Raw genomic sequence first — 13,534 nt, 5'->3', positions numbered from 1 at the left:
AAAAAAACCTTATTTTTAACTCATTTCTCACTTTCCTTAAGAAGAGATTTGCTCCCTGTGTGCTTGTAAGAGGGTAAGGTATTGGGAATCTTGGCATCTCAGATTTCTGAGGAATAGAGGAAGAGGTTACATTATCTTGTCATCCAGTCCTAGAATTTCCTGAGAGCAAAGTGAACCCAGAATGGTGATTTTTCTCTTTCATGTTTCAGACTTTCCCCCCACACTATGTACACACATGAGCGCATGCGCACACACAAGTGTGCCCCACACATGCTCTCACGTACTTTCCTTCTCCCTTCCCCTGCAGAAAGGCTCCTTCCTTCTCTACTATGCACATTCACCCTGGGCTCTTGTGGTTCGCAGGAGCACAAACCAGTGGTCAGATATAATATCCTGCTTCTGCTACTTTGGTTTTGAACTGCTCAGAGTGAAGTGAGACATCCTTGCTGAGAAACCAAGCCACAGTAAGAGGATGGGAAATTGTCTACTAAGAGGAGTCTGGTGAGTATTACTCTGGGCACTGCCTTTTGGGAAAGACAGAACAGAGATGGAGAGACTTTATGGTATGCATTGGATATCATAGGCACAGGATGTGTTTTCAGAAGGTTTACTTCTTTCTGAATATGTTAGGTTTACCAGATTGAGCGAATAAAAGTATTTCAGCATTGCATGGGGCATATTTATACTCTAAAAAGTGTTGTGTATCTGAAATTAAAATTTAACTGGAAGTTCTGTATTTTGTCTGGCAACTCTAGACCAAGGTCCCTCAATTCTGGATTCTTTCTGTGCCTCTCTTTCCTTACTGGATTTTAGGGCTTATGCTTCCTACCCTAATTGGCTTCATGGGATTAGTATGATAATAAACATCAGGTTTATGAAAATTATTGTTTGAAATCTCTGAGAGTAGACACAACATATGCACTCAATCCTTCTGATTAAGGTAGTGCTTTCTCTTGGCACCTTGTAGACGTACACGGTTCAAAAACTTCCTAAGCTGTTGGACAGTTACAGACAACAGACATTATTATTTTCACATGTGGCTTAAATCTTAAATGACTGTCTCTCTGATTCTTAGGTACTTTGCAAGCCCACCCACTCATGCATACCCCTATTAGACAGTTTTATATACGACATTACTGGATTAATTTAGTTAAGGCAAACATTACTCTGGTGTTCTAATGGGCACATCCATTTCCTAGTAGTGAAAAGCTAAGGTCCAGATGACTTGGTTTGGATTTTAAGGTCCTCTGTATTCTGTTTTAATCACTCCCTTCTCATTCTCTTATCACTTTGGGCATCGTCTCAGCCACCTTGCTTAGCACCCAGTCTATAACTGTTTCATAACTAATAGTTCACCCTGTCAGGCTAAGAATTGCTTGAGTGTACCTTTGCAACTCCCACACATCTTAGAGCTTAGTACAAAGCAGAGATTTAAAGAATATGTGCGTAATTGGTTTAATTGAACATCCTGTTCTTCCCTTTCTTCTATAAATTTATTTTATAGACTTTATTCCCTTGTCAAACCTGACTACTTCCTAATATTTTTACTTTCCATTAACTTTCTTTGGCTAGCAGAGTTAACTTTCAACCATCTTTACTCTTCCACATTTTCGTTCTGCAATGCTCAGTTCAAAGTCAACGTCTGCTCTCTGCCAGAAATTATTCTTTCACTAACTCTGTGTACCATAAAAAATTTACTTACATTGTGACAACTAACATATCAGGTCTGGTGCTGTGATTGCACATGTGTATCCTTTTTAGATTATTGTGTGCATTAGCTTTAAAAAAATCAGAGATTTTATAGTTGTGAAAATTAAAGCTGAGGGAGGATGAAAACTTGGCAAAGTCACATTTGCTATATGTCATAAAACTGGGATGTAATTTTTGATGTCAAATTATGTGGCATTTCCATTATGCCCCACAGTTTTCTTTCAGATAAGGTAAAATTTAATATTTTCTATGTAGAAATGGATTTAATATTTTCTGTGTAGAAATGGATATTTTTTTCACCAGAAGGACAATGCCTTTTATCCTCTTTGAAATTCCTGAAATTCTTGCATAAATGCTCTGCAGACAAAAGGTTCTTGTTAAATGTTTCTTGGCTCATACAAAGAAGTGCTCATAGTTCTCATCTAAAACAAGGAAGCAGAATATAAGATGATGACTTTGTGATAGTGAGACTTAAAGGATCTTTCCATTTTTTTTTTTTTTTTTTTTTTTAAGGAAAGACAGAGAGAAGGAAGGAAGGATAGAAGGAAGGAAGAGAGGAAGAAAGGGAAACATCTTTTAAGCATTTTCTTGTTTTATTGTATTTTGTTTCTCCGTTTTCATTACATGAGCTGGGGCCGGGAATCGAACCGAGGTCCTCCAGCATAGCAGGCAAGCACTTTGCCCGCTGAGCCACCGCGGCCCGCCGGATCTTTCCATTTTTAATCACCTTCTTCCATGTGTTGATTTTAAACACTCCCAGTAGGATCTGTTACCATGTTCTGATAAGGTTGACAGTCTCTTTGGGAAAAGCCATGAACCTCTCTCATCATATAAAAATTAAATCAGCAAAAGGATGCCAATTCAATTCAGTCATGCTGTAAATAAGACATTTGGACTCAGAGAGATGCCAGTATCTTGGCTTGTCGAAGTCAGTCATCTGGTGTGTAACTGGATGGACACTCAAGGCTGGAATTCTTCATTCCAGTCGTGTGAAGCTGCAGTTACACCTCCTCATTCCGCTCCTCAGTCATTGCTCTTTGCTTGGAATCCATCACCTCACTGTCTTGAGAAGCCTGTTTACTGGGTTTCAGTTCTACTTTAAGATTCAGAAAGATGAGAAGAGGAAGAGGAGGCGGTTGCTTGAGGAGGTCTCAGGGCTGGCATCACAGTCTTTTCTGGGAATTTCAGGGCAGCCAGAGTTGGTAGGACTCAAAGGAACTGTCCAGACTAAATAACTCCATTTGACTTGCACTGAAACAGCAATAGTAATTCCTGATATTTATTTACGGTTTTTTCTATGCCCCACACAGTGTTAAGAAGTTCAAAGGAATTATCTCATTAAATTTTCATAGTAACTCTCTTAAGTGATTATTATTATCCCTATTTCCTTTGGAGCTTGTATAAATGCAACATCAAATATCAAATAAGTAACATCATTGGATACATTTATTAATTGGTATTGGGAGATATTTTATTATGAAGAATTAAACCATGGTTACTTTATGTTTTAGCCACTCAATGGATCAGTGAATTTGGAAAATCAAATTAACAACATTGCTGGGAGATCATGTAATCAGAAAAATTGGAAGTGGATAGTTTTTGATAAATAGTTCACCCAGAAAATTATAAAGCCAGATTAATTATCTCTATTTCAGCAAAACTACAACAATCATTACTTTTCTTATATCAGCTTTGTATTACTGTCATCACTTTATCAACTTCTGTATGCATCCATATATATCTCTCACCATTATAATACAAATGCTTTGAGGACACAGGTTGCAAATTTTTGGATGATTTTGCAGCCTGTGTCCTCACAATGTCTCCAGCACACAGAGCAGCTAAGGGGCCAAAGCCTGACTCCTTTGGGCCTCTTTACCTACACTGAAGTTCTCCTCCCAGGACAGTACTTGACATACCCTGTCAAATTCCAGCTTTCTGAACTTAACTTTTCTATGCACCCCTTTCACACACACAAGCTTTCTCTTGCTGGATTGCAGTCTCCCCACTCCAGTCTCTGCATCTCTCTCACTGCCTAAGAATGCTTGGTCTCTTAGGGCCAATTCTGTGTTAGAGCCTTCAGATGGTGGAATGTCTTCTCTACATCTGATTTTCCATGCAACCTTCCTTGTCCACTCAAAAGATGACTGTCATCCCTCCAATTCTGAATCTAGCCATTTAGTGCCTTCATATTTCTTAAATCACTTATAGGGTAATGGATGGAGAAAGGATTTTGAGGTTTAGGGTAAAGATGCTTCTCTAGATAGTAGACTGGAGGAGAAAATTACACAATTGTGCCTACAGAGTTGAATTCAAATGCTTGCCCTGATGAAAAGTTCACTCTTTTTAAGTTTAACAAACATTTATGGAAATCTTATATGAGCCATAGCTCTTGGCTTCAAGAAAAATTAATCAAATATAAAGGAGAGATGGCTATGGAAACAGATAAAGACTGTTTCAAAATAATGAGTGAATATGCCCCTACAAAAAGCATTACATGGAATGCAAGGTAGTTCAGGGGATGCAAAGGTAGTTCACCTGCCATGTGGGAGGCCTGGGTTTGATTCCCAGTCCATGCACTTCCAAACAAACAAACAGACAAAGCAACGAAAGAAAGAAAACAAACAAACAAAAATTCTACAAGTGTTGCTGCAATAACGGTATACTCACATGGAAAAAGAATGAAATGTTACCCCGGCCATATAGCATACACAAAAAAGCATTACACATAGTGTGTGTTAGCTTTTAAAAAATCAGAGATTTTATAGCTGTAAAAATTACAGCTGAGAGAGGATGAAAACTTGGCAAAGTTACATTTGCTGTATGTCATAAAACTGGGATGTAATTTTTGATGTCAAATTGTGTGGCATTTCCATTATGCCACAACAGCTTTTCTTTCAGATAAAGTAAAATTTAATGTTTTCTATGTAGAAGCACAAACAATATGTTATAGGAACAAGAGGAAGGAAGGAGTGTTACTCTGATTTGGGATTGTGAGAAGGAGGTATGTGTATGAGAAATTGCCATTTGGGTTGTTCGAAGTATAAGGTGATTTAGGAATGACAATTAGTTGGTAGTAATTGAAGCTTATTGTTCAAGGATGCATCCAGTAGAAGATGAAGTTAAAAATCGAGTTTGGAGTCTGATGATGAAGGGCCTTCAAGGGCATATAGGATGTGATAGAGCAGTGAACTTTTATGAGCTAAAGAATGATGCAATGTGTTCTGTATTTCAGGGAAAAATATTTGTCTTTAGTGTATAAGGTGGAATGACAGAGAAAGCTGGACAAAGTTAAGAAGTCGTTAAGATTTTCCAAGAAAGAGATGATAAAAAGCTGACATTCAGCAAGAAAAATCATAATCAAAAGGAGATTCAGTAAAAGTAAATGGATTTCAGATGATTCTATCTTGGTGATTGTCAAACAGCAGATGTGGTGTAAGCTAAGGTTAAAATTATCCCCCTGAATGAAGTAAATTTACACTTGGTCTCTCCCTGGAATGTCTCCATCATTAAAGACTTTTTGGGATGTTGCTAATCACACCAGGAGGATGAAGGGGTCTAGAGACAGAAGGGCAAAAGTGGATCTTAGGGCTAAAATGTCACTTGACATTTCCAACTTCCTCCTGCAGCTGGTAAACCAATCTTCATCAGATCTATCAGATGGAGGAAGCAGAAATGATAAGAAACAGAGGGTACATTCACTTCAATGATGAATCACTTCCCTTTCTCTGTGATAACACATTTCACTCTTTCCAGACCCAACCGACTGGTCATTTGTTAACACAAGAGTGACAAAACCTGGACCCGGAGTATCCAGATTTTATTCTTGGTCACTTCAGGCCAATGATGTTGCAGGGAAAATGGAAATGATGTTTACCAAACCCTTACAGTGTGGCACACGTGATACACAGTTAATTTAATCCTTAAAGCAACACTGAAGGAGCATTGCTAGCCCCACTCCACAAGTTGGAAAAGTTAGGGGAAGAGAGGTTCAGTGTCATGGTTGAAAGTGGAAGTTCATGTGCACTAGAGGTGAACTCAGGAAGACTCCAAGGCCCACAGAACTGCCCTGATTATTTGTGAGACGCCTGCTGTAGAATTCCTTTCCAGAGGGAGGGAGCGCACAGGCCTATGCTGTGCTCAGGGCCGTGTGGAACCCGAGAGGATGAAGCCTGGTTCTCAGCAAAGGAATATAAAGAGAAGCTCAGAACTTTGTTGCTTATGGTCTATCACCAAGAACCTTCACTGTGAAATCCACTGATTACAGTTACTGATTTCCTCCATCTAATTCTGTAAGACATGGGGATATTCAATTGGGAAAGACTTTCTTGTAGGTGATTTTTGTAAAGATAGAAATATGGTTTGCGTGAAACATTGACTCTTGGTGGGTACATATTTTGGTGTCTCTAACTCTGACATGCTCAGGTGTTACTATGCATTTGTATTTTTTATAAAATGCATATATAGTATGTATATGTATACACAAATGCACAAGTGCAGGTGTGCACATATATACATATACATGTGTCCCTTTTCTCCTTGCCATCATATTTTTCTGTCATTACCAGATTGTTCCATTAATGCCTGTATTTGCCTTTATATACTCAGCTTTAAAATTTAATTTCTTCCTTTGATCCCAAGTCTTCCTCCAGTTGCTAGCATTTTTCAGTTTCTGACATACATCAAAATCCTTCAGAGATGTAATCAATCACTTCTCCACATTTCTCACTTCTCATTCTATCTTCCTTTTCTCCAATGGAGCTTTTTATTTTCACTCCAATGAGTGCTAACAACTTCTCTTTACAAATCAATAGATTCATTGTCTTCTCTATACTTCCATGATGCACACTCTTGGTTTTCCTCCTTTCTTCCTTGTCACTCCTCAGTTTCCCTTGCCGGGTTGTTCTCCTTGCTGTCTATATTTAAATAGTTCTACCTTTGGCTTATCTTGTTTTCTATCTACACTCCCTGTCCAGGTGATCTTCTCTACTCTTCTGTCTTTACAGTCTCTCCCTATGTGGCAGCTCTTGTCTGTGTCTCCAGCTCTGCTCCTCAACTGTGGACTCACGCTATCAGCTATCCTCCTTTCACCTTTCCTCATTTCCCCATAATCGGTTTGTCTTAACTTCCCCAAATCAGTAAATCCCAAAACCATTTACCAACTTGTTTGATTCCAGTCCAAAAATAAATGTCAAGAATACCTCTGAAGTACACCCGGAGTCTAACCACTTTTCACCATGTCTTCTTTAAGACCCTAGTTCAGGCCACTTTTATCACTTGTTTCCTCGTGGGTCTTTCTTCCCCTCTTCTCTACAGTCTTTCTGGAATACAGTGGTCAGAGACATTATTGCAGAGCCTTAATAAGAGCATTATCTCTCTTTTCCTTCAAGGTATTTGAAGGATACCTTGACATTCCATGACAGAGATAATAAAATCTAAGCTCTGTCTGTAGACAATAGTGTCCTATGTGACCCAGATACCATGTCCCTCCCAAACATCAGCTTCCAGCACTTTCCAATAATTTAGTATGCACAATCACACTGGCCTTCTGTCTAGTTTTCATCCATGCCATGCATGTCTCTGCCTCAGAGACTTTGCCCAACCTGTCGCCTCTGCTGTAACGGTCTTGCCCCACATCTTTGAAGGGCTGCCTCCTTCCTGCCATTCAGATTTTAGGTTCGATGTCCCTCTTTAGAGACACCCTTCCTCCTTGGTGACCCTTCTGAATGCAAGGCGGAATGTTCCCAGTCAGAACCACTCCTACTTTATTTAACTCAGAGTTAGTATCACCGTATAAAATTATTTTGTGTATTTTTTTTCTCTTTCTGTCATCTGTGGCTGCTTAGAGATTTTTAATGTAATTTTTTTTCTTTCTTGGCATGGGCAAGCACTGGGAATCAAATCCGGGTCTCCAGCATGGCAGGCAAGAACTCTACCTGCTGAGCCACTGTCACATGGCCCTGTAATTTTATTCATATATTGTATATTCACATATCATATAATCACCTAAAGTGTACAGTCGATGGTTCACAGTATCATCATATAGCTGTGTATTCATCATCACAATAGAAGTTTTAACGTTTTCATTACTCCAAAAAACTAAAGTAAGGATAAAAATAGGTAAAAGTAAAAAAGAACATCCGAAACATCCCATACTCCTTGTCTCCCCTATTATTTATGTTTTTATATCTGAAAAAAATTTTGTTTTTCAAATAGTTTTTTTTACATAGTATTAAGCATTTTACACTTATTTTTCTTGCATGGGCAGGCACCAGGAATCAAACCCAGGTCTCTGGCATGGTAAACGAGAATTCTGCCACTGAGCCACCATTGCACTACCCTAGTATATGCGTTTTAATATTACTATCACAGCAAAGATTATTTCCGTGTTTTTACAGATATCATTTGTCATTTTTTTAAACTTTTTAAAAACTTTTTTATTATATAATATAACATATATACAAAACAAAGAAAGAAAAAAGCAATAGTCTTCAAAGCATTCTTCAATAAGGAATAAATAATTTTTTATCATCACAATTGACTTTTTTCTTTTTTTGTGAAAAATAACATATATACAAAACAATAAATTTCAAAGCGCATTACAACAGTTAGTTGTAGAACAGATTTCAGAGTTTGGCATAAGATACTGAAGAGTAAAAGAAATATCAATTTAATAATTCAGCATTTATATTCATTTGTTAGACCCTGCCTTCTCTGTATAACTCCACCATCACCTTTGATCTTTCTATCCCACTCTTCAGGGGTATTTGCAGTATGGCCATTCTAACTTTTTCATTTTGGAAGGGGTTGTCAATAATATGGGGTAGGGAAATGGAACTAGCTGATATTCTGGAGAGTTTGGGCCCTCTAGGTTTCAGGACTTATCTGGTCCAGGGACCAATCTGGAGGTTGTAGGTTTCTGGACAGTTACCCTAGTGCATGGAACCCTTGTGGAATCTTATATATTACCCTAGGTGTTCTTTAGGATTGGCTGGAATGGTTCTGGCAGGTTATGATACATAGCAAGGTCTACCTGAAGCTTGCATAAAAGCAACCTCCAGAGTAACCTCACGACTCTACTTGAACTCTCTCTGCCACTGATACTTCATTAGTTATACTTCTTTTTCCCCTTTTTGGTCAGGATGGAATTGTTGATCTCATGGTGCCAGGGTTGGACTCATCCCTGGGAGTCATCTCCCATGCCGCCAGGGAGACTTTCACCCCTGGATGTCATGTCCCATGTAGGGGGGTGGGCAATGATTTCACTTGCAGAGCTGCGCTTAGAGAGAGAGGCCACATCTGACCAACAAAAGAGGTCCACCAGAAGTAACTCTTAGGCATATGTATAGGTAGGTTAAGCTTCTCTGCTATATGTCTAAGCTTCACAAGAGTAAGTCTTAAGACCAAGCACTGGCCTATTAATTTGGGTGTCTCTAATGTTTCACACAGGATCAGGGGTTTCCCCGGTGGTAAAGTTTAATAGTATTTAACTATTTTTTGTCTTTAGTTTTTTACTCATTTATCCATACACTGGATAAAGGAGTGTCAGTCACAAGGTTTTCACAACCACAGTCACACCTTAAAAGCTATATGGTTACACAATCATCATCAAGAATCAAGGCTATTGGATTACAGTTCAACAATTTCAGGTATTTCCCTTTAGCTACTTCAGTACTCTAAAAACTGAAAAGGGTTATCTATATACTACATCAGAATAACTTCTAGAATGATTTCTCAACTCCATTTGAAACCTCTCAGCCATTGAAACTTTATTTTGTTTCATTTCTCTTCTCCCTTTTGGTCAGAAGGCTTTCTAACTCCCACAGTGGTAGGGCCAGGCTCACCTCAGGAGTTGTGTCCACATTGCCAGGGAGATTTACATCCCCAGAAGTCATGCCCCGTGTGGTGGGGAGGACAGTCTCAGAAATTTTTAATCAAAATGAAGACTTCTACTGTGTCCGTTTTGTTTTCTTCTGATCCCTAGTAACTAAAACCAAAATTCAAAGAAACTTTGTTAAATTTGTGTAATTTAATCCTTTAATCCTTTGGGATTCCATCCATCCATCATATCTAGTCATCTAACATATCTACCCATCTTCTATCTATGTATCTAACTATTATCCATCTAATCTATAGCTACCTAACTAGCTGCACTGTGTATATGTGCACACAATAGAAGCAGGACAAATTTAGTTTAATGGGACAATTTCTTAATAATGACACCAAATAAACTTCTGAATATTAGAGTTATAGGTTTATAGATACTAAGCATCTTGAATATTTCATGATACCTGGATGATCTAGTCTTTCAAAGATGACAGCTTGAAAGGGAAGATTAAATAACAGAAAATACATTTTGCTTGTGGTGGAATTAAGCCCAACCCAAATTTTCTCAGGCAACATGGATTTAGGTCTCTTTTGGAGGAAACCTCACGGTTGATTCTCCATAATTGTTTAGCCATACATTCCCGCAGGGCTAAAAGGATAAAATTAAATACATGGACATTTTCCAGAGGACAGAGCTTCAGTCTTCCCATGAGTACAGAAAGAAAGAGAGATAGTAAACCAGATAAAGAAAAGGACAATGGACATTAAGAAAGAACTCATTCAGCATCCCATGATTTTGCCATTTCTTTTATTTTATTAAGGAACTTTTAGGTTTACAGAACAGTCATGCAATAAAATACAGGATTCACATATACCACCTGTTTTAGTTTGCTAAAGCTGCCAGAACGCAATATACCAGAAATAGATCGACTTTTATAAAGGGGATTGATTAAGTTACAAGTTTACACTTTTAGAGCCTTAAAAAATGTCCAAACTAAGGTATCCAAAGTGGGATACCGTGATTCTGAGGAACGGCCGATGTCTGTCACATGGGAGGCGTGTGGCTGGCATCTGCTGCTCCTTCTTATCAGTCCCATTGCCTTCAGCTTCTGAGTCCAGTGGCTTCTCTTCAGGCGTTTGTGGGTCTTCACTTAATTCCTCCGTGGCACAGCTCCAGGCTCTGGCTTGCTCAGTATCTCATGGGAAGGCACGTGGCGATGTCTGGGCTCCTCTTCTGGTTTCCGGTGTGAAATCGCTGACACAGACTTTATGGGTCCTTCTGGCACTTTCCTCTGCATCTCCAAACATCTGTGTGTCAGCTCTCCAAGAATCTCCAAATGTCTGTGTCTCTGACAGCTCTGACCTATCTCTCTCTCTGTGAGCTTTTTCTAAGAACTTAAGTAAACGAATCGGAACCCACCTTGAATGGGAAGAGTCTCATTTCCATCTAATCAAAAGGTCCAACCCACAATTGGGTGGGTCACATCTCCATGGAAGTAATCTAATCAAATGTCTCACCCAATTGTGGGTCACATCTCCATGGAGACAATCCAATCAAAGGAGCCACCCTACAATATTGAATCAGGATTAGAAGAATAAGACTTTTCCGTGGGACACAGCAGTTTCAAACCAGCCTGACATCCTATTATTAATACCTTGCATTGGTGTGGGATATTTGCTACCATTGATAAAAGCACATTGTTATAGTCATACTATTAACTATAGTCCATGCTTTAACTTAGGTTTCACTGTGCAGTGCAATCCCATGGATTTAAAATTTTTTAAATTCTATTACCATTTATTCAACCTAAAATTCTCCTTTTAAGCAAATTCAGTGGCCATTACTTTTAAGAGTGTGCTCTGGTCCAAGCAGTGGGCCAGTCATCAGGGATTGGGGTACCTGAGGCCAAGTTCCACGGGTGAGACAAATAAATTTTCCATGCGGAGTTGATCACATAGCCGTCTCCTCTATATTCTCTTTCATTGGTAATTCAGCAGGGGTGGGATTTGATGACATTCAATTGATATCTTTTGGCTGCATTACAAAACAGAAGGAAAGAATAGGTTAGGACTTTTCAAAATTAGTTAGTCTTAGTAATAATTGAAAAATATTTTGCATTTCCACCCTCATCCAATTTCTAATAATGTGTGGATGTTTAAAAGTAGAGAAAGGGATGGAATAACGTGCACCACCTCATGTGTGAAGTGGCCTGGACTTGAGTCCCAATTATGAGATTCTGTTTTATTTCTCTAAATTGCAGATTATTGTGTTAATAATACTTCTCAGTTATTAACTTTTTGTCAATCTTGACCTATGCAAGACCATTCTCATGATCTTTATTTTCCTCCTTCCTCCCCAATTCCCAATTTCTCTTCCCCTCTCACACAGACCAATATTAAAGCATTTTATGCATAGCCTTAGGGTACATAGATCTTTAATACAAGTTAGAGGCTAGCTTTCTTTTTCTCCAAATAGCAAACCCCATTGTGCAATTTCATCTGTTATAAGACTTATCCTCTTTCCGTTGATTTGTGGTTCCAACTTTATTGCATTTCAAGTGTCAAGATATGTATTGATCTTTTTCTTTGTACATTTTTATTCATCTATTTGTTGTATTCTTCACTAGTGACATATTGTTTTTATTATTACAGCTTTATTGGATGACTTAGTGTCCTATATGATGTCATTCTCTCTCAGGCATCCTTAAGAGCAGGAAATAGAATGCACTGCAGATATTTCTGGTATGAAAGGTTTTAATTCAGAGTTGGATGGCTTATGTGATCATTGCAGTGGCTGAAGCTCTGGGTTGGAAACTGTTCCTCTTGCAATTATACTCTCACCTCCAGAATCGACCCAAGGAACTACTACTGCCCAAGGAGCTTCTGGAGTGAGTCCAGATTCAAGAATGTCCAACCAGTCTGTCTACAAGGCTGGAGCATAAACATTAGTTCTTTGATCCTGGAGAATATCCTAATGCTCTAACCCTGCCTGTCAGTGGAAGAGCCAAAAAATGGCTCCTGGCTTTTGTAGGCCTCACCTAATTTGCGTCCTGAATCCTATCTGCAAATGAATCTGGGGAAAGTAGTTGATATTCCAAGTTCTCCTACCAAGAGGGTGGAAAATGGAAATTCGCAGAGCTGATTTTACACGTCCAGCAAACTCCTGTTTATTGTTAGTTTCCAAATGATTTAGGTATGTGAAGGATTTATCCCCCCATATGCATTTAAAACTGAATTTGTTGAATTTCCCAAAAATGCCAGCTTGAATTTCATTTGAGAAAACTCTGAATATATACATTAATTAGAGGACAAATTGCCATCTTTATTTGATTACACTATTCCATCCAAAATAATTGTTTATACACGCATTTATCCTAATATTTTTTAATGTTTTACAATTGAGTTTTAATTTTTGTTTCTGTGAAGTTCTTGTGAATCCTTCTTAGGTTGATTTCCAGCTATCATTTATAATAACAAAAACCATAAAGTACATTTTTTAGACTGTTGCTGTTAGAATGCTACTGATCCTTGTAAGATGATTTTGTATTTTCCAACCTTGCTTAAGTTGACTAGGGTTTTTACATGGTAGATGTCATGTATGAAACTCAAGACTTTTCTCTCCACTTGTGTTCCTTACAAATTTTCTGCTTTTATCTTGTCTTTTATTAGACAAGACTTCTAATACTGTGTTTAAAAGCTTCAGGGTAAAAAAAGTAGTCAATTGTGATGATAAAAAAATTTATTCTTCTAGCCTCCCATATTCTGGAGCAGCTAGAAGGAAAAATCTGAAAGGATGATATGGTAGCCCATTACAGAATTTGGGATCTGTCCTGTAACTATTTGTTGAAGAGTGCTTTGAAAACCATTGCTTTTGCCTTACTTTGTTTTGTATATATGTTATACTATAAAATAAGAAAAGTTAAAAAAAAAAAAGCTTTGGTGTCCTTGGGCATCCTTATCTTTTACCTGATCTAAATTGTTTCCATTAATTAAGTCT

The 13,534-nt window shown here is 38.2% G+C and overlaps 1 long non-coding RNA gene across 1 annotated transcript in view; it reads left to right on the top strand.

Moving 5' to 3' along the window:
* The first annotated feature begins 318 nt into the window (after nt 1-318).
* Nucleotides 319-13,534, top strand: part of LOC143664224 (uncharacterized) — a 52,222-nt gene continuing 39,006 nt past the window's right edge. Inside the window, exon 1 of the long non-coding RNA XR_013166382.1 lies at nt 319-501. This is a non-coding gene — a long non-coding RNA (uncharacterized LOC143664224). The remainder of the gene's footprint in view (nt 502-13,534) is intronic.

Source organism: Tamandua tetradactyla, chromosome 20 (genome assembly GCF_023851605.1).
Source record: "Tamandua tetradactyla isolate mTamTet1 chromosome 20, mTamTet1.pri, whole genome shotgun sequence".
In the NCBI taxonomy this organism is placed as follows: domain Eukaryota; kingdom Metazoa; phylum Chordata; class Mammalia; order Pilosa; family Myrmecophagidae; genus Tamandua; species Tamandua tetradactyla.
This window is presented reverse-complemented; position numbering and strand designations above follow the sequence as displayed.